The sequence below is a fragment of the Triturus cristatus genome, chromosome 8, assembly GCF_964204655.1.
Source record: "Triturus cristatus chromosome 8, aTriCri1.1, whole genome shotgun sequence".
In the NCBI taxonomy this organism is placed as follows: Eukaryota; Metazoa; Chordata; class Amphibia; order Caudata; family Salamandridae; genus Triturus; species Triturus cristatus.
Window position 1 is genome coordinate 613951726 of NC_140591.1, and position 21819 is coordinate 613973544.

Consider the following 21819-nt stretch of genomic DNA (forward strand, 5'->3'; position numbering starts at 1 on the left):
GGCAGGTTAGCCCAGCACCTTCTGACTCTGGGTAACAGCTCTCTTAATCTTCCCGATGACCACCAGAGCCGGGACACATCGTCTGAGGTGGCTGTGTGCCTTACAAATGCTGGTATTCTTATTATTTATGAAGCCACGCAGGGCAATGCAAGGTGGCTTTGCGTGGCTTCATAAATCTCACTTTACATTTGCGTTGCTCTTGCATCACGTTCCATAGTGTAAGAGTGATGCAAAGGGGCTCATGTATATGCCCCAAAATGTATTAAAACAATCTTCACAGCTGCAAAAGGTCAGTGCTTAAAAGAGAATTAAATTACACCAATTCCAAATAGGTCGGTGCATAATCTGCATTACTTTTTTTTCTGTAAAATTATGTGAGATGGATAAAAAGTTTAGACTTGTTTTGTGTGACTTTCCTAGGCAAGGGTTTACCTTGTATATAAAAGCTGCTCAACGTACCAAAGAAGGCTGTTTATAGAAAAAATGCCTTTCGGCAAGTCATTTTTTCCCCGCATCAGACACTATAACAAAATCACGTGATATGCAAAATTGTAAAACTTTAACACACTTCTCCTAAAGCAAAGGTGATATTACGTCTGTTAAATGAATATCACACACAGGCCTAGTTTAAACCCTGACAGCAATTACTTCTTGACTAACAATGAGATAATATTGAAGATAAGTTCAGTAAATATGGTAATTTTTAATATAGTTTCTTAACTCTTTCAATTTTTCAACGCTTAGCATTATGAGCGCTTAGCATTATGATGCTGTCATCAAAAGAATACGACCCTCAGCCAAAAGTAAACACATTTCACGATTTACTTGCATGTACTTTGTCCCTGGCAGAGGGCTGTTAAAGTTCCACAGAGACTGTTGTTAAAGTAACTGGGGCAAAAAACAAGCCATCGACATTAATTTTGCATGATGCAGAATGTCAGGATTATAAATAAGTAACAAATTAAAGCCTCCTATTGATGTTCCTTATACCTCCTGTAAAACAATGTTCATTTGCAAGAAGCAGTGCGGGAGGCTTGTACGTACAGCATTACGAGCTGAAACAGATGGGTGCCATGCCAGTTACTGCAGTGTTACCAGCATAGAAAAAAGTTGACCAAGAATCAACGCTAGATTAATTCATATTTGTCGTTTCTGTATACGGACAGCAATAAATTCACTTTATAGCAACAACAATTTTTTTATTTTTTCTACCATATATTTAGTGAAGTTTGGCTCAAAGAGAAACTGCAATTTTGAAAAGAACAAGATACTAGGGGGCATATGTATGAAAGCAAAATGTAGTCGCAAAGGCTGCGAATCGCTAAAAATAGCGTTTGCGACTAAATTTTCGCTATTTCATATGTATGACACACATTCCTAGTTAGAAATAAGAAATTGCTAAATTAGCGATTTCTAATGCTGCGAAACACAAAAATTGCGAATACATTTGCGATTACATAATTTGCGATATTCTAAAATTGCGAAATTCGCAATACTGATATCGCAAATTACGAAATCGTTTAACAAATGTAGGAAAACCTCGGTAATTGCGATTGTACGAAATTCGCTAAATAAGAAATCGCAATTAACACCAATTGCATGCAGGTGGTAAACTGCTGCTAGGTACTTAAACAACCCCACAATGCAACAGAAACAACCACAATGGCAGCACTGTTTGTGATAGCCAGGAGGCTGCGTATTCGGGCTCTTGCACAGAGGAGAAGGAGACAGGAACGTATATTCAGGCTGCGCATCACTCTGTTCCAGCACACCGAAGAGGACATCTATGACACGTACAGGCTGCACCCACAGACCATAATGGACCTGATTGAGGAGCTGAAACCCTACTTGGAACACCCTACACGCAGGACACAAACAATTCCCACACATGTGCAGGTCCTGTGCTCCCTGCACCTCCTGGCGTCAGGGAGTTTTCAACGGGTAATAGCGGAGGTTGGTGGGGTGTCACAGAGTGCACTTTCGCGCTTTTTCCATGCCTTTCTAGATGCAATGCTACAGAGGCTCCCACATCGTCCAAGGTATTGGATTCGCACTGACCCACCGCACCCACCTTCGGCAATTGGGCTGTTGCTACAAGCATTCCGTGACTGCACGGAGGAGCCGGGATGACTTCATCGGCGTTTCCAAGTCGGGCTGACAGTGGATTCTTGTGGTTGAGGCGTCTGGGGACCCGAGAGGGACACTTGCTTCACCAGCTCAGTTCTTACCAAGAGCACAGACCACGTTCTTCATTAAACTCAGGGCCCTAGCAAGGGCACTTGGACTGGAGTAGAGAAACTTACCTGCAACCCGTGAGAGGTGCATGCTGGTAATTGCAGTCCGCCAATGCGCCTGCATTACCGTTTGGGACTCTAACTCCGCCCACCTGAACAGCTATTAATGGCGCAACAACCGGCAGTATTCTTGTGGGTTTCCTAGTGTGAGAACTTTGTTGGAGCAGGCATCTGATGAAAGCACAGACCGAAACGTGTCATGCCATTGCTCTGGTGAATAAAAGACCCTTCCTGCATTCCCCGCTGTGTCTCTCCAATTCTTAGTACTGAAGAATCTTTGTGGCAAGGCTCCCACATCACATATACTTCCCAAACACCCAACAGGCATTACAGTAAACAAAACTGGACTTCTACCAGATTGCACGTTTCCCACACGTCATTGGCTGCATCGATGGGACCCATGTGGCCATCACACCCCCATCAGCAACAGAATATGTCTACAGAAACCGTAAATGCTACCATTCCCTCAATATACAGATTGTGTGCAATGCAAAGTATATCATCACTGACATTGTACCCAAATACCCGGCAGTACACATGACTCTTTCATCTTTAGACACAGTGGAATACACAGACGTCTGAGTGCTGGAGAGTTTGGGGAGGGATACCTGCTAGGTAAATACATGGCACACATCCATACATCCACTACAACACTGGAGGGTGGGGACATTGACGTACCGATTGTGTCTATCCCTGCAGGTGACAGTGCCTATGCAGTGCGGGACTTCATCCTGACCCCGTATCTGGATCCAGCTAATGCAAGTGAGAGGAGATACAACAGGGCACACAGATCTACACGCTGCGTAATTGAGCGTACCTTTGGAATCCTGAAGAACCGCTTCCGGTGCCTGCATAAAAGTGGAAAGAGTTCAAGTATTGTTTAATCACATTGAACTAAAGTAAACATACACTGATTAAACTTGTTTTAACAAAATCTTGTCAACAAATAATAGATGTGCCCCAAGAAGGAAGGAAGAAGGGGGGGGGGGGGGGGGGGGGATTGAGTGTAGAATTTAAAAGAAAAGTGAAGATAATAGTAAATCCACTTAATTACAATCAAATTGATCGGCATTATTCAATCCATGCCACATGTTATATATAGATCCAATCGTAAGGTACAGTACAAACAACTTAGAAAAACGCCATGTATAATGAAAATCACAGTGCACCATGTACTGGTGATTATACTGGCAGTGATGTGTTGTCGACGTTTGGACCCCTTGATTGGTGTAGGTGTTCACTAGAACCTTACAAAGTGGGGTCTTCCTCAGGACTGGGGTGCGTGTGGAAAGGGAGGAGGGCACCTATAAAAATCAAATAAAGCGAATGTAAGGCTGATTAATTCCAATTCATTAAGGGGAACACTATAAATTAAAAGTTCCAAGAAATGACCGTATCTGCCAAAGTGTTCATTGAGGTTTTTTGATATGATTTATTTTGTGCTGGGACCATTTTGCCTATACTGTCCTATACCCAGGTCCCAGTGATCATTGGGTTTACCCTTTCTTTAACTACTTTAGAGCAGGTGCATACATGCAAGGTTTTTTCGTAGTGATTCATCACTGTGTATAAAGATGACAGAGAGTGAGACCCTTTCATATACTGAGGAGTATATCAATCAGTTGCTTCAGGACCCTGCCAATCAAATATTTTCCTCTGACACTCCCAATATTGACTTTACGTTGAATGATAAGGTGGCTCGTCTAGAACGCCTTGAGAAAAAGTTAATACGCACTCGCCTTCATGGTCACCTACTTACAGAATATCTCCAGGCCAACGTTATACCGGTTGGGCTCCAGATTAAGAATGAACCCGCAATCTTTGTCGACATACCAAAGTTCAAGGAAGGTTTCAGTTTTGTAGCAAACAAAGCCTCACGTCACTGGATGGTATTAGGGGTCGAAACTGCAGCTGAGCAGGTACAAACACTTTCTAGAGAAATCGCTTCCCTCAAACAGGAGATCGCAGGGGACTCAACCTTAACTAATGCAAAGGAGGCTTTGGAAAATTTAACCAAATCTTTGAAAGACTTTGAAACCACAACCCAGGGCAAGAAATTGGATAAATTATCCAAAGATATCCTTTTTTATGAGAAAAAGAACACATATCCCTATCTCAACGAGGATTACTACAAGCAAGACACCCAGGGGAGATTCACTGGTAGGGGAAGAGGCTCCTACAGAGGCAGAAGGAATTTCACCACCTTCTCGGATTCATCGCTAAGTTCAGAAAGCGACAACGAACAACCATCCACCAGTTCTGACCAGGGCTACCGGGACAACTGGTATCCTCCACAAGGCTACTACCCTTTTTCTTTTTTAGGCGAGGGCCAATGGAGACCCCCCAGAGGACGTGGCAACTGGCAGAGGGGCGCACAGAGAGGCCGTCAACCAAATACAACGAATTGGGAGAGGGGCCGGACATCCACAGTGAAGCAGGTCCGCTTCCAACCGGAGAATCATGGAGAAATATCGACACGACGCAAGGTATACAGATGGTAGAAGAGGATAACCCGGTGGTGAATATTTCATCTTACACCCTGGTTGAAGATGAACAACGAATCCTGTCCAAGGGGCTAGCCTTTGTACCTACGTCACACCCAAACAACTTTGACACAAGGATCGAACTACATAGCTTTTTCCGTAAGATCCGTTTGAGATATTTCTTCAAACATTCAATGTCCGATCCATCACATTCAGCTACAGGACTGAGGGTTCCCTCTACCTTTGTTCCCCCCACGAACACCATGACAAATAAGATCCTGGCATATGAAAATATGGTACTAACAGATGTGATGAAATTGTTGTCTACATACAAGCATACCATCCCGAACACCAGTAAATTGGAGAGAACTGCACTGACTAAACTTAAGAACAACGAGGATATAGTTATAAAAGCTGCAGGTAAAGGTGGCGCTATCGTGATTCAGGATACGACATCTTATAAAGCAGAGATCATGAGACAGCTCCAAGATGGGGTGAGCTACTCTCGACTGCGGTCTGATCCAACCAATGAATTGGTTGAAGAAATCCTGAGAATTACTTCTGAGGCTCATGGACAAGGCTTTCTTATCAAACTGGAGTTTGATTACTTGAATCAGAAGCATCACCGACTACCCACAATATATACCTTACCCAAAGTTCACAAGGATATTCACAATCCACCGGGCCGTCCCATCGTCTCAGGTTGTGGCTCTCTACTAGAGCCCCTATGTAAATACGTGGATTTTTTTTTTAAACCACTGGCATTGAATACTGAAGCGTATTTGAGAGATACGATGCAAACTATCAATCTGGTTGATCAATTACCTTTTGATCCCAGTGGGCAATTACTTGTGACCTGTTATATAGTGTCCTTATACACCAGCATTCCCCAGGAACCGGCGCTGACAATCATAAGTGAAGTTCTGAATACACGCCCATCACCAATGAGAGTACCTACAGAATTCATTATCTCTCTACTGACGATTGCCAAGAAAAAGAATTTCTTTTTCTTTCAAGGAGAATATTATATTCAAACAAAGGGCGTAGCCATGGGAGCAGCCTTCGCCCCAGATCTGGCAATCATTTACATGGATCATTTTGAAAGATTGTTTATCTTTAATAACAATCCATTTCCTGACAAGATCAACTTATGGAAACGGTATATCGATGATATACTCTTTATTTGGAATGGCGATTCCACTGACCTGGCTGATTTCCACAATTGGCTCCATCAATGCAATAACAATATACAGTTTACAATACAGTCTGACAATAAAGAACTTGCCTTCCTTGATATCAAGATCTACTGTGAGGACAATAAACTACATACGACGCTATATCGTAAACCGGCTGAACGCAATTCTTTACTCAGATATAACAGCCATCACCCACGTGGTTTAAGAGACAATCAACCGGTGGGTCAATTTTTGAGGATCCGTAGAAATTGTACTAAAAAGGCGGACTACATGGCCGAATCTGAGGATTTAAGCAACCGATTACTAACAAGAGGTTACCCGAGGAGATTGGTGAAGAAAGCACGAAAAAGGGCTTGGTTCAATCCTCGAGAGACCCTATTAACACCTAAAGACAAGCAAGATATGCCATTACAGAGAATGATTTGTGTCACTACATTTTCAACAAAAAGCAATGCAATCAAAAAAGTGATAAACAAACATTGGAGCTTGGTGGCAGATGATATCGATCAATCGACTCCACCCATGCACTCCTTCAAGAAAGCCATGAGTGTGAAGGATCATGTAGTACACTCTTTTTTGGAGACTGTAACTAAACCCACAATTCAAGAACTTTGGAACCTCCCACCAGTGATCGGTCAATTTAAATGTGGACATTGCAAGGCCTGTGAAACCACTGATACGACGAAAGTCTTTATCTATAAAGAACATTCGATTACTTTAAACTCATTTACCAACTGTAATTCAGCAAATGTGATCTATGGCATAACTTGCCCCTGCGGGTTACTCTATATTGGTCAAACACAACAGAAAGTGAAATCCAGAATTCTGCAACATCATAGTAGGATCCGGTGTTCCGTAATAGGGGCCCCTTTGGTTGAGCACTGTGGTCTCAAAAATCACAACCCTGAAGACTTACAATGGTTGGTGCTTGAAAAAGTAAAGTTGGGACCGAGAGGTGGCAATCTGTCTACCATTCTGAATGTGAGAGAATCCAAATGGATGATACGCTTAGATACGATAGCAAATGGGTTAAATGAATTAGATGGTAGTAACGCACAACTAGCGTGTCTCCGAACCTAAATTCCATAATCTCCTTTAGAGTGACTAGAGATCCCTCTACGTATTATCTCTTTTGAGCGATTTGAGCTATCATGCATGAACACTTCTAGGTTTTTGAAGCATTCTTGATCTAAATATTGCGGTATGGGTATTTGTGACCTGTTTTCTCCAACGTATGTGTTCAAATGAATGCTAATTTGTTCTAATCAATGTATATTCATATCAATATCAGTAAATGGCACATTGATCGTTCAACATACATTTTAAATAATATGTCACGCTTCAAAATGATGTTCTCTCTAATGCAATTGTTAATTGTGAGCTGACACGAATGCTTTATTGAATCCTTGTCGTGCCTTTGGCTGACTTATAAGACCCATGAGCTGAATGCATCATTAACCTCCTGTGCATTACCCCAACTTCTGTATGTAAATGACGTTAATTGGCTGTCCAGCAGACTAATATTGTATGTTGATTTTCTTGTCTGTGATTGCTCAGTTAACACGCATTACAACAACAATCTTTATAAATGTATACAAATGTAATTGTTATATGTACGCTAGGCTCGAGCCTCTCTCCAATTACTGTCCAGATTTTTATTGAGTTGTGAAATAGACCCATGAGCTGGCGATAGTATTAAGGGTTCTATACGTATCTTTCCCACGACTTACACATCATCACTAACGTTTAACGCAACCTCCTAGTCTTTTTTCCATTACACTGCCAGAAACCGGCATCTAGCGGCAGCACGGTAACGGGAATCACGTGTTTCTCGCGTCTCCCGTCAAAGGCATCGGTACAGCGAGACCGCGCGCTCCCTCTCTCATTCATGAAACGAGGTCTTAACCACGAGGGTGAGTCCTGAACGTCTGACACTTGGATAAGGGGTTTTTGTTAAGGGAACATCTGTCATGTTTTATTTTGTCTAACCTTTAACGGTCTGGACAGTTTCATCGCGCTGTTAGCCTAATTACTTGGACACCCAGACTCTGACCAGAGCGGGAGTTTTTACTGTAGTCTGTTTCTGCAGAGACACTGCTGTCCAATACCCTCCCGGAATATTTAATTTGGGAAACACCAGCATAATCTGCTCAACCTTGACTGTTACGCTACATTCTTAGCTTAATTACCCCGAACATAGATTCGACTTCATAAGGGTTTGGGCTTACCATAGATTGTTATCCCCCCTAACCCATCTATGACTTTTTAAACTTGCTGCAGTGTCCGCAGCTTTGATTTTTTTTCCTCCTCTTTTCCATTTAGATTAATTCCCCTATGGTGATTCAGCGGAGGCCCAGCCCCGTCTTTCACCCCAGCACGTGTACTAGTGGCCACGGCTCCTTCATGGCTGTTTTTGGACGGCTCTTGAACTATACGACAGAAGATTTTTTTCTCTGATATAGAGTAAGTTACTACTTATTTATCAAGGTGTTTGATCTCTTCGATGTGGGAGACTGTTTTGTTAACGATTATCCTAATTTCTTTAGGTAACATTCACTCTCTCCATTCGTACCGTTGGGAGGCTCTGCAACCCCCTTATCTTTGACGACATTTTGCGCCTTAGAATCCTGCCCTTTGGCAGATACGGTCATTTCTTGGAACTTTTAATTTATAGTGTTCCCCTTAATGAATTGGAATTAATCAGCCTTATATTCGCTTTATTTGATTTTTATAGGTGCCCTCCTCCCTTTCCACACGCACCCCAGTCCTGAGGAAGACCCCACTTTGTAAGGTTCTAGTGAATACCTACACCAATCAAGGGGTCGAAACGTCGACAACACATCACTGCCAGTATCATCACCAGTACATGGTGCACTGTGATTTTCATTATACATGGCGTTTTTCTAAGTTGTTTGTACTGTACCTTACGATTGGATCTATATATAACATGTGGCATGGATTGAATAATGCCGATCAATTTGATTGTAATTAAGTAGATTTACTATTATCTTCACTTTTCTTTTAAATTCTACACTCAATCACCCCCCCCCTTCTTTCTTCCTTCTTGGGGCACATCTATTATTTGTTGACAAGATTTTGTTAAAACAAGTTTAATCAGTGTATGTTTACTTTAGTTCAATGTGATTAAACAACACTTGAACTCTTTTCAGTTTTTTGTCCAAGTGTTCATTGAGGTTTTTTTAAATGATTTATTTTGTGCTGGGACCATTTTGCCTATACTGTCCTATACCCAGGTCCCAGTGATCATTGGGTTTACCCTTTCTTTAACAACTGCATAAAAGTGGAGGCGCACTGCAATACAGCCCTGAGACCTGCTGTAAAATCGTGGCAAGCTGTGCAATGCTACATAACATGGCAATGAGGAAAGGCACCACAATTGATGTGACCGATACAGACACATCGGATGACGATCGCCCTGCTCCCCCTGCCAGACCTGCGTCAGGAGTCGGGGCAGCTGCTGGACGCCAGAGACGGACAGAGATCACACAAAACTACTTCTAGGTGAGCAATGATGACATGAGACAAAAAAGCTTGATAATGTGTGCAGTGTTTATTCACACTTCACAATCATTAAGCGTGTAGCTGTACCCAGCACATGTTATGCACACAGTGCAGGTAAGGCACAAGTAACTGTGCAATCTGCATAGTTGGGTTACTTCACCCTTTTCGGATTAATAGTCACCAGACAGTTCACCTCCTTTGGTGACGCATTGGTGGTGTTTTGCGTCCAGGATGAGTGCCCTCCATGGTGTTCCGGGGTCCTGCTCCCTGTCTGGTACTGCGCCGTCTTTCTCCCGGCAATGTAGGAGTGATGCTGCCCCTACTGGAGGTTTCTTCACTCTCGCCAGAGGCCATGAGAGCGCTGCCACCTGCGTTGGCCGTCTGCAGCAGCTCCACACACTGGTGACCTGTGCTAGTCCTCTGGCTATGTCCTGGCAGCAGTGCGCCATTTCCACCTGCATTTTGACGCTTCTGCGTGTGAGAGTGCTGGTGGTGGTGCAGAGGCGGTTCACGGCCTTGGAATAGTTGTGAAGGCGTGCATTGGCACGTCGGCCAGCCCTCTCACTGGCGGCTTGGTTGTGCCTCAGAGTGTCACATAGGTCACAGATGGCACCTGCCATGGCCATGATGCCCTCCCCCATGTTTTTCTGATCCTTGTGGATACGGCATAGCTGCCTATTTATTGACCTGAGTGATTTACTTTGCAGGCGCTGTTCCTGCAGCATGCTGTGTTCCAGGCCAGAAAAAACGGTTTCTTCCACTTCAGTGACAGTGCTGCTCCTGGGCCTTAGCCTGCGTGTGTCCTGTGGTGGAATCCTTGGCCTTGGTGTGTCCTGAATGGGGATGTGTGACACACCCTGACTCCCCTCTCTCCTGTCACTGTCCTCCCTTGTGGCCGGTGTTTCATCCTCAAATGTAGGCAGTGGGGGCACATGTGTGCGCTTCCTGCGCTGGATTGGTATGAGCTCTGTCTCGTCACTGGAGTCCTCAGGATGTGCAGGCTCCTCTCCCTCTGCACTGTCTTCACGTGCCCTGGATTGTGCTGTGGATGTAAAGGGGACTACATGAGTTTGTGTCTTTGTCTGCAATTAGCAATCAATAAAGTTCCTACAGTTTGTATCGGCTAACCTCTGACACTGTATCATTCACTTATCCCCAACCCACATGTTGCATTAGATTTCCTTTGTCTCATGGACACACTGTCAGACATAGTACTACAAGTCCCATGATGCATTGCTGGGTGTGCTGTAAGACTTGGACTGGAATGACATTTTGTGAGGGTATTTTGCACATTTGGGGAAGTGTGCATGGGATGGGGATCAGTGCAGATTGATTTTGCATGCATCTTACCTTGGCAGCTGGATGCAGGGTCGGAGCTGTCGATGTCAGCCACACCACCGACGCTCTCAGGCAGGAGAGTGGACTCCACGAGCTCCTCGTGGGGTGTTGGCTATGCTGCTGTGGATGGTCCTCCCCCAGTCTGGTTTGCGTCCTTTAGTCTGGCTGCCACCCTCTCCTTCGACCTCTGATGCATATCATACCATCGCTTGCGCAATTCTTCGATCGTGCGATTGGTCACTCCCACTGCATTTACCTTATTTTGGATGTCCAGCCAGATTTTGAGTTTCCTTGCCTCTGGGACACGCAGTGCCTTCTTGCCAAAAAGGAGCTCATGGCTGCACACCATCTCCTCAATAAGGACCTCCTGCTCCTTTTCTGAAAACTTGTGTTTCCTCTTCCTCTTCTCTGCATCCTTGCCCTCCTGTTGTTTGTTGGACTCCATTGCTGTTTGCTCTCTCCTGGGATGCCTCCTCACACTCTCCAAGCAGCCTCTGGGTGTGGCTCAGGTGAGCAGGTGCAGGAAATCACTCCAGTTTCCTGTTTGTGATGTCATCAGGCTGCACCTGTATTGCAGATTCCCGTTTTTGCGATTTCTTAATTTGCGAATTTCGCAATTAAGAAATCGCAAATTAGGTTTCTGATGATATTTTGCGATTATTAAGAAATCGCTAAACATTTGCGATTTATTTTTTACATCCCGCTTTGCGAATCTCAATTTGCTAATCGCAAAATATCGCAAATTGGGATTCGCAAAACGGGAGTTTCATACATATTCCCCTAGGTGCATTCTATTAAGTAAAGACCACTACACGCAGTTTACTACAAAATGCACAGTCAAGAACTTCTTTAGTTATTGATGTGTCAGGCCACAAAGCTATATTGCCAGGAAGCACATGTTATTGCCATGTAAGCAAGATAAGACTTCCTTATGATAACAGGAATCGAGATTTAAGGGAATATTCAGCATCTATAATCCTCAAAGTTATGCTGAGATAAGCTCAGCCAATCGGAAATCTAAGAATGTGGACAATAAGTAATAATAATTGCCTGCATTGCGATTCTTAAACTGGGAACAGTCATGTGGCATGGATTGAATAATGCCGATCAATTTGATTGTAATTAAGTAGATTTACTATTATCTTCACTTTTCTTTTAAATTCTACACTCAATCACCCCCCCCCTTCTTTCTTCCTTCTTGGGGCACATCTATTATTTGTTGACAAGATTTTGTTAAAACAAGTTTAATCAGTGTATGTTTACTTTAGTTCAATGTGATTAAACAACACTTGAACTCTTTTCAGTTTTTTGTCCAAGTGTTCATTGAGGTTTTTTTAAATGATTTATTTTGTGCTGGGACCATTTTGCCTATACTGTCCTATACCCAGGTCCCAGTGATCATTGGGTTTACCCTTTCTTTAACAACTGCATAAAAGTGGAGGCGCACTGCAATACAGCCCTGAGACCTGCTGTAAAATCGTGGCAAGCTGTGCAATGCTACATAACATGGCAATGAGGAAAGGCACCACAATTGATGTGACCGATACAGACACATCAGATGACGATCGCCCTGCTCCCCCTGCCAGACCTGCGTCAGGAGTCGGGGCAGCTGCTGGACGCCAGAGACGGACAGAGATCACACAAAACTACTTCTAGGTGAGCAATGATGACATGAGACAAAAAAGCTTGATAATGTGTGCAGTGTTTATTCACACTTCACAATCATTAAGCGTGTAGCTGTACCCAGCACATGTTATGCACACAGTGCAGGTAAGGCACAAGTAACTGTGCAATCTGCATAGTTGGGTTACTTCACCCTTTTCGGATTAATAGTCACCAGACAGTTCACCTCCTTTGGTGACGCATTGGTGGTGTTTTGCGTCCAGGATGAGTGCCCTCCATGGTGTTCCGGGGTCCTGCTCCCTGTCTGGTACTGCGCCGTCTTTCTCCCGGCAATGTAGGAGTGATGCTGCCCCTACTGGAGGTTTCTTCACTCTCGCCAGAGGCCATGAGAGCGCTGCCACCTGCGTTGGCCGTCTGCAGCAGCTCCACACACTGGTGACCTGTGCTAGTCCTCTGGCTATGTCCTGGCAGCAGTGCGCCATTTCCACCTGCATTTTGACGCTTCTGCGTGTGAGAGTGCTGGTGGTGGTGCGGAGGCGGTTCACGGCCTTGGAATAGTTGTGAAGGCGTGCATTGGCACGTCGGCCAGCCCTCTCACTGGCGGCTTGGTTGTGCCTCAGAGTGTCACATAGGTCACAGATGGCACCTGCCATGGCCATGATGCCCTCCCCCATGTTTTTCTGATCCTTGTGGATACGGCATAGCTGCCTATTTATTGACCTGAGTGATTTACTTTGCAGGCGCTGTTCCTGCAGCATGCTGTGTTCCAGGCCAGAAAAAACGGTTTCTTCCACTTCAGTGACAGTGCTGCTCCTGGGCCTTAGCCTGCGTGTGTCCTCTGGTGGAATCCTTGGCCTTGGTGTGTCCTGAATGGGGATGTGTGACACACCCTGACTCCCCTCTCTCCTGTCACTGTCCTCCCTTGTGGCCGGTGTTTCATCCTCAAATGTAGGCAGTGGGGGCACATGTGTGCGCTTCCTGCGCTGGATTGGTATGAGCTCTGTCTCGTCACTGGAGTCCTCAGGATGTGCAGGCTCCTCTCCCTCTGCACTGTCTTCACGTGCCCTGGATTGTGCTGTGGATGTAAAGGGGACTACATGAGTTTGTGTCTTTGTCTGCAATTAGCAATCAATAAAGTTCCTACAGTTTGTATCGGCTAACCTCTGACACTGTATCATTCACTTATCCCCAACCCACATGTTGCATTAGATTTCCTTTGTCTCATGGACACACTGTCAGACATAGTACTACAAGTCCCATGATGCATTGCTGGGTGTGCTGTAAGACTTGGACTGGAATGACATTTTGTGAGGGTATTTTGCACATTTGGGGAAGTGTGCATGGGATGGGGATCAGTGCAGATTGATTTTGCATGCATCTTACCTTGGCAGCTGGATGCAGGGTCGGAGCTGTCGATGTCAGCCACACCACCGACGCTCTCAGGCAGGAGAGTGGACTCCACGAGCTCCTCGTGGGGTGTTGGCTATGCTGCTGTGGATGGTCCTCCCCCAGTCTGGTTTGCGTCCTTTAGTCTGGCTGCCACCCTCTCCTTCGACCTCTGATGCATATCATACCATCGCTTGCGCAATTCTTCGATCGTGCGATTGGTCACTCCCACTGCATTTACCTTATTTTGGATGTCCAGCCAGATTTTGAGTTTCCTTGCCTCTGGGACACGCAGTGCCTTCTTGCCAAAAAGGAGCTCATGGCTGCACACCATCTCCTCAATAAGGACCTCCTGCTCCTTTTCTGAAAACTTGTGTTTCCTCTTCCTCTTCTCTGCATCCTTGCCCTCCTGTTGTTTGTTGGACTCCATTGCTGTTTGCTCTCTCCTTTGATGCCTCCTCACACTCTCCAAGCAGCCTCTGGGTGTGGCTCAGGTGAGCAGGTGCAGGAAATCACTCCAGTTTCCTGTTTGTGATGTCATCAGGCTGCACCTGTATTGCAGATTCCCGTTTTTGCGATTTCTTAATTTGCGAATTTCGCAATTAAGAAATCGCAAATTAGGTTTCTGATGATATTTTGCGATTATTAAGAAATCGCTAAACATTTGCGATTTATTTTTTACATCCCGCTTTGCGAATCTCAATTTGCTAATCGCAAAATATCGCAAATTGGGATTCGCAAAACGGGAGTTTCATACATATTCCCCTAGGTGCATTCTATTAAGTAAAGACCACTACACGCAGTTTACTACAAAATGCACAGTCAAGAACTTCTTTAGTTATTGATGTGTCAGGCCACAAAGCTATATTGCCAGGAAGCACATGTTATTGCCATGTAAGCAAGATAAGACTTCCTTATGATAACAGGAATCGAGATTTAAGGGAATATTCAGCATCTATAATCCTCAAAGTTATGCTGAGATAAGCTCAGCCAATCGGAAATCTAAGAATGTGGACAATAAGTAATAATAATTGCCTGCCTTCAAGCATTTATGAATTGTATATGATTAAACAAAACTGTGACAGTTTGTGAACCTGTGTGAATAGTGTTCATGGTAAATTGGTTGCTAACAGTCTGAGAGCCTGATTCGCAAAGGTAAACTTACACGTTTGTGCAAGTTTACACTTTTTCGATATTCACAAACACATAATTTAATAGTAACTTTAGGGCTGCAGAGTATCCTCAGTAGGGGGAGAACTTTGTGTTGGAAAAGATAGGACCAGTCTATCTTTTTATGTGTGTAGTTCTCCTTCCAACATGAGTGCCCTGTGGCATGCCCTGGATATCCAAGGCCTTGAGGCTCTTCCTGTCTCCTGCTTCACCTTCGTACTGCAAATATCTGATGCAGAGTCTCTAAACCACCCACAGCTTAAGGCACCACCTTCCTGGGACTCAAATGGTACTCCTTCACAGTAGAGTAGCAAAGATGTCATATGGCCTGGTGTAATAAAGAAAGGCCCATTTCACATTGTTGAGGTAGTAAAATACAGCAATTATCAGGTATCAATGGGCCCTTTGGGGCTCCGGGGCCTGGTGCACTGCACCAGCTACACCAATGGTAGCTATGACCCTGTGCTTTCTTCCATCACCCAGCAGTAAATGGGAGCACCACAAAATAACTGGAGGAACTTTTCCCACCAATTCAGAATTTTCATGACCTGGCAGGTGGGAAGCCTGGAGTCATGAAATGTAGGCAGACACTGGCGTGCTGGCATTGCATTGCGATTCTTAAACTGGGAACAGTCATTGTGAGAGGTGGAAATGATTAGAGACTGATTATGGAAGACTGGAAGAGGGGTATATTTTTTGGGAATGTGGCAGATGCAAGGATGTTGGTACACTTTGACCTGAAAGCTAAATGTTGCTGGCATGGGTGGCTCCCATTAATGGAGGTGGGATTTAGACGAAGGCAGGATTTTAGGTATTGTTATGTGGTAAATTAATAAGGACACTTATTCCTTTTTTCTTGGTCGCCTGCTCTCCTCCTTTTCCGAATTCTCTTTTTTCTGGCTCTTGCCTTTCCCTTCATTCTTCCTAATTCCTTTGTTCTTTATTTCATCATTCTTCCTTTTTTCTCATGTCCCCTCTCCGTCCCCATCCCTCATTTCAACATATCCCTCCCTTACCTTCTCTCCCTGTCCCCCAGTTTCCTCACTCAACCTCTTTCTTCCACCCTTGCCTTCTTAGACCATCTATGTTTTGTCCTATTCTTCTGTGAGTCCCTTTCCCTCTTCCCCTATCCTCAGAGATTGCAAGGTGTCCCATTCAAGTATCCAGTGACAGAAGTGTTGACTTATAATAGGAGAAACACAACTCAAAGTACAGACTGAAGAGGAAACAAACCTTAATGTTACTTTTATCACTATACTCTCTCTGACTCTTTTCTTTCCCGGAAAACCATTCCTCTCCTCCCCAATCTTTTTCTCCCATACATCTCTATTCATTTTTTCCATTTACCTACTACTGTAGCCTCAATCTCTCACTCTCCATCTTTCTTCCTGCCCTACTCCTTTTCTCTCCAAATTCCCCTCTCCTGCCTCTATCACTATTGCTCATCCTCTCCAAGGAGCACACAGACAGCAAGGAACAATTCTACTGATAAAAGAACTAGAATGACAGTCTGTGTAGAATTCCTACTGCAGGGCAGCACCATTGAGTTCATGAAGTTAGAGGTGCATGCCAGGCTAGGATCTCTGGCTGACGGCTCTATCGCAATAGGTGCAGTGTAGGCGCAGGTCACGTGACTTTCACCTGTCAGGCATGGCTTTTCAGGAAAAAATTGCCTGACAGCCGCAACCTGTCTATTTATGCTATATCTTAGTCTTAGGTGTGTCTCCTAAGTGATGGGTGATTAAATGTATAAGGCTCTGAAGTTTCTCCGTTCATTGTGTGAGTAGATTATCTAGACAAGGTCTTTGCTTTGCATTATGGAACCCGTAGCAGTGTTTAACCCACTACAAAATCAGGATAAAGACCCACAATGGAAAACAAAGCCTGGATTGTGTTACTCACTCGTGGAATTGTGGAACCTAAATGTGTTCTTATATTAGCTAAAGAGTGGTTTACTGTCCTTAGAAGATCTGCCCTCTGTCCTCAACGGCCTGATTTAGCGCTCGTGTCATAACTACGATGACGAATATCCTTACCCGCCTTATCACGTTTGTGACAGGTTTGTAATAAGGTGGACCACATTTGTGACAGAGTACCCATTCTCCAAACTCTCAATCAGGCCTTTTTACCTTGCTTGCTAGGCAGACTCCTACCTTCATAGACATGTATGTGATGGGCTCAAGGGTCCCCAACTCAGAAACTTTAGTTTCATTAGCTTACCCCCCTAAACATTGAAGCGTGTACAACTTAATTTTAACAAATGCTCAGTACATTTGCCTCAAGGTCCGTTTTTGTATCGATCTTCGTGTGTTACTTTGTATTACTTTTCAGGTGTCAGGATTATATTTTCAGAAAGTCAAGCGCCATTACAAAATGAAAACTGGTTTTGCGGAATGCAGTCGTGCAGAGTGCCTCGCACCTGTCTTCAGCTACATATTTTGAGCATGCAAATTAGACAGGAACAAATGTTTAGCCCCAGCTGGCCCAAATGTCCCATTTAAAAAATCTTTTCCTCTTCTTTGTTCTTTGATGTTCTGCAAATGAGCTTTAGAACTCCACTCTCTACACAATTCAATTTTACAGGCCCATTATCCCAGATATAATGTGGAGGTTAAATATATCAGGGCAGCCATTATGTGAAAATAATTAACAGTAATGAATAATGCACTAATTCCACTGATGAGAGATGGCGATGTGTGTAATGAAGTGTTGGGGCAGCTCTGACAAATGAAATTAAAATATTTAAACACTGTTTTATGATATTACTTTGCTCATATAATTTCCTTTACCTACAATGAGCTACTTCGATTATCGTCATTATCTTGACAGTCCTGAAGGATGAAATAGTGGCGGTTAATGTGACAGCGATTAGTCAGAGGGGGAATCCATCACAGGAGCTGAGTGGAGCCAGGCAGAAAGGCCCCCTTTAAGCTCCCCTGCTTCAAACGCAAGAGGAATGACACCATCAACATCTTTTCAATATTAAATAGAGAAAATGATCTTGTCTTGGGCTCACAGCCCCTGAAGTACTGCACATTTGTACCCTCCGAGAAAAGGTCAGCCCTTCCTAATCATCTATAGAAACATGTTGCTGGATTAATTACATCACAGTAGTTACTTGGTGAAGGGAGAAATTTAGAGGCCTGTAAAAGAGCTAAGTTTTTCTTACATTTTTAAACAATATTTCACTATTTATAGTACAATCAAATATGTTTTTCGGCAAAAAAAAGTCACTATTTTTGGCAGTGACAAATATGTTTTTTTTATACTTCACTTTTTTCTAAACATTTATTCATAAAAATAGGCACGCATGAGTCATTGACGATTGTGCATGTAAAATCAGAAAAAGTCAAAACAACCCCAATTCATTAGGCTACAACAGCTGAGAGAAGAAAGAACTTAAGGCTTAAACATAGGTCAGAAAGATAAAAACACAGTGTACAGTACTGGTTTCAGAGACATGGCAAAGGGGTAAAGATGACTGATCCGCAGAGCTCCACTGTTTATATCCCCACGCCAGTCATTGGGCACCCAGGCTGCCCCAGTTGAAGAGGTCTCCAAATGGGAGAGTTGTACAATAGTGAAATATCCTTCAATAAATATTGCTGCTAAATTAGCTTTCATTTATGTTTTCTCAGTGGGGTCGTCCTACTCTACTAACTTTCTCAGAAATTGTCCTATTGTTGGCGCGGTTAGGTCCCATCTGGACTATTTCTACTGACTGTACACAGGCCTCACAAATAAATCACCCACAAATGTCGACGGCGTTTAGAGGCATTGATGCTCGTCACCCGTCTGGATTGAATACAGTGATCACATTATTCCGACACTCAGAGGCGTAGCAAGAGCTTGTGGCGCCCGGGGCTATCCCTCAGATTGCCGCCCCTGGGGGGAGGGGTGCTGGGGAAAAAGGACGGCGAGCACTTGAAAGAGGTCCGAGAGACGCATAGTAATCGCTGCTAATAGTTACCTCGATCATGCAAGTTACATGCACATACATGACACGGTCCAAAGCTACACAGTTGAATACACCAGTGACCGGCAGTACAAAAGAGAACACACACACTGCTTGATTTATCTGGGGACTCAGAAAAACTACATGCGACATCCATCAGAGAGCTGTGTGAACAATTACAACACGAAAGGACTGCATACCCCATATCACCTCTACATGAAGTTAGAATTTTTGAAATCCTGTTTTATGCTGCTAAAGTTTTGAGAAATTTCAATTTTATGCTGTCTGAAAAATTTTCCAAGGTAAGTTTGTCTTTACCTTCCTTACGAGTTTTCATTAAATTCTGCTATGTGCGGTAACTCCTGGAACCACACTGATTGGACTTATGAGTTTTGGAATGAGAATCATGTTCCCTTGATAAATGCTTTCAGGCCAAATCTACTGATATCTATCAGGAGAAAAGCAGAAGATGGCATTTAGGTGCAGTAAGCAGCAAGATCTGAATGTTAGTCCTTATTACTGGGGGAATAACCACTCGTAATGAAGGGTATAGCAACAACAAAAAATTCAAAATCCTTCCCTTCTATCCCTCCACTACACTTTTTCAATCCAAATAACAGACTAACATGTCCACTACTCAAATAAATGTCCTATTTCACTATACTAATTCGCCACTAATCCTTTATGGGTTTCGGAGTAGCGTGCTACTCGCCGAAAAAGCACATTAACACCTCAACAGGGGTAGCAAGCGCTATATAAATGCAAACCTTTTTACCTCTTCTACCCCTTCGGTATCCTTCTTAATCCAAATAATTGACTAACATACCTACCACTCAAATTATTAAAAATGACTTGCATATTTCACTATACTACTTCACCACTAACACTGTACGGGTTCCAGAGTAGTGTGCTACTCGCCGAAAAACGCTTCAACCCCCCCATCAGAGGTAGCAAGTTCTAGATAAATCCAAACCTTTTTTCCCTTCTCCATATCTCCACTATCCTTCTCAATCCACATAATCTGACTAACATATCCACCACTCAAATTACTTTCAAATATTCACTATACTAATTCACCACTAATCATTTATGGGTTCCGGAGTAGCGTGCCACTCGCTGAAAAAGCGCTTCGATGCCTCCTTATGGGTAGTGAGTGCTATATAAATTCAATTACAATACAATACAAAAAATAATTGCAAAAGTGCCATCAACACCCTCAAGCAACCAGGCAAAGGGAAACTATGCAACCAAATTTAAACCCATTCTTCCAAACTCCCGACCTCCACAAAGAACGTTGGTCCATATCAGTGTGTCAAAGGCAATATTGAAGCTACATGAAATCAACCACATCTGGCCCAAATTCTGGGTTAAGCTAGACTTTAGGTTAAAGTTGTTAGATATATGAGGTGCTGCACCTCGGCCTCCTCTTAGATATGTTGCAGCTTTGTTCCAAACCACAGAGAACAAATGCGGATTATGCCAGAAAACAGAAGCCAAGGGGTTCACAGGAGGAGCCCGAAAAAATTGAAAGGATACTAGCAAATAAAAGCAAAAATCCTCATGTGTGCATGGGAAGCAGTTAGAAACACACGGGAAAATGACTTAAACCCCATTATTATTCACAGAACAATATGGACCTCACAGACCTCCCCAGTGCCCAGTTGGCAATGTCCTTCTGTGTTGTAGTGTGACGTATCTCAGGCTGAGGCGGGCTAGACTAAGGTAAGAAGCCATGGCAGGAGTAGAGTTTTGGCTTCTCGTGGGGGCTGGGCTTCTCAGTAAGACTGGGTGGGGGCCCAATTCGGTTAAAACTGAGTAGAGACCAATGCCCCTATGCCCAGACCTAGGCTAAACCTTTTTTTCCTTGAATTGTTCTTGAAATCACTGCAGAGATGCAGGCTTCAAAACCGGTGACGGATCATACTACTTACTAGTGGTACAGTTTAAGAGCAACAAAGCATTATGGGGAAGGAGGGACGCAGTACTTCACATCTTCAAGTGACCCTTTGACATCAGTGACACCTTCATCAAGTCCTGCTTTTGTGACAAACAGAACTTTGCTTTCTGCTGTTCTAGGATCCACAGAAGCAAAATGGTCTTGGCTAAAAAGCCAAGAATGGATGAAGGTGTCACTTATGACAATGGGCGGTTAACACGCTTACTACTTTCATAGGATTAGCAAGATAGGGTACCATCTTACAGATTCTTCCACTGATAGCAGGCACCTGATCACATAAAAAGATCCCGAGACGGAAGCACCGTTTCTGCTCCACTGCACCACTTCCCACAGACTTAATTAAGATCATTGCGAATTCATGATGTGATTGTGAACCCAGACCAAAGGGTACCCCTCCACCCAAGCTCTCTTCAAACGGAATACAACTGCATGGGCAAGTTCTCTGGCTGGGATTTGTAACTTTTTTTAATCTTGAAATACGCCATTGGCTTTTCTAACTGGGATATTTTTTTAGCCTGAAATGCAATGTCATTCTTGCACAGCTTTTTAAATTTTGTAAATATGTTAGATGCGCGCTTTTTACATGTTTATGCTTTTAATTAACTAATAAACTATTACTAGTCACTTGAATTGTTCATAGATATGACTGGATAACATGGATGCGCTGTCCTTGGGCTCTGGAAAAAAACACACATATACACACATGCACACCACACATACACACAGAGACACACACACACCACACAGACAGCACACACACACAGACACACACCACACACACATAGACACACACCACACACAGACACGCACAAAACAGACACACACACACATACACACAAACACACAAACACACAAACACACACCGAGGTTAGTAGCCCTATTGTGCAGGGTTTCT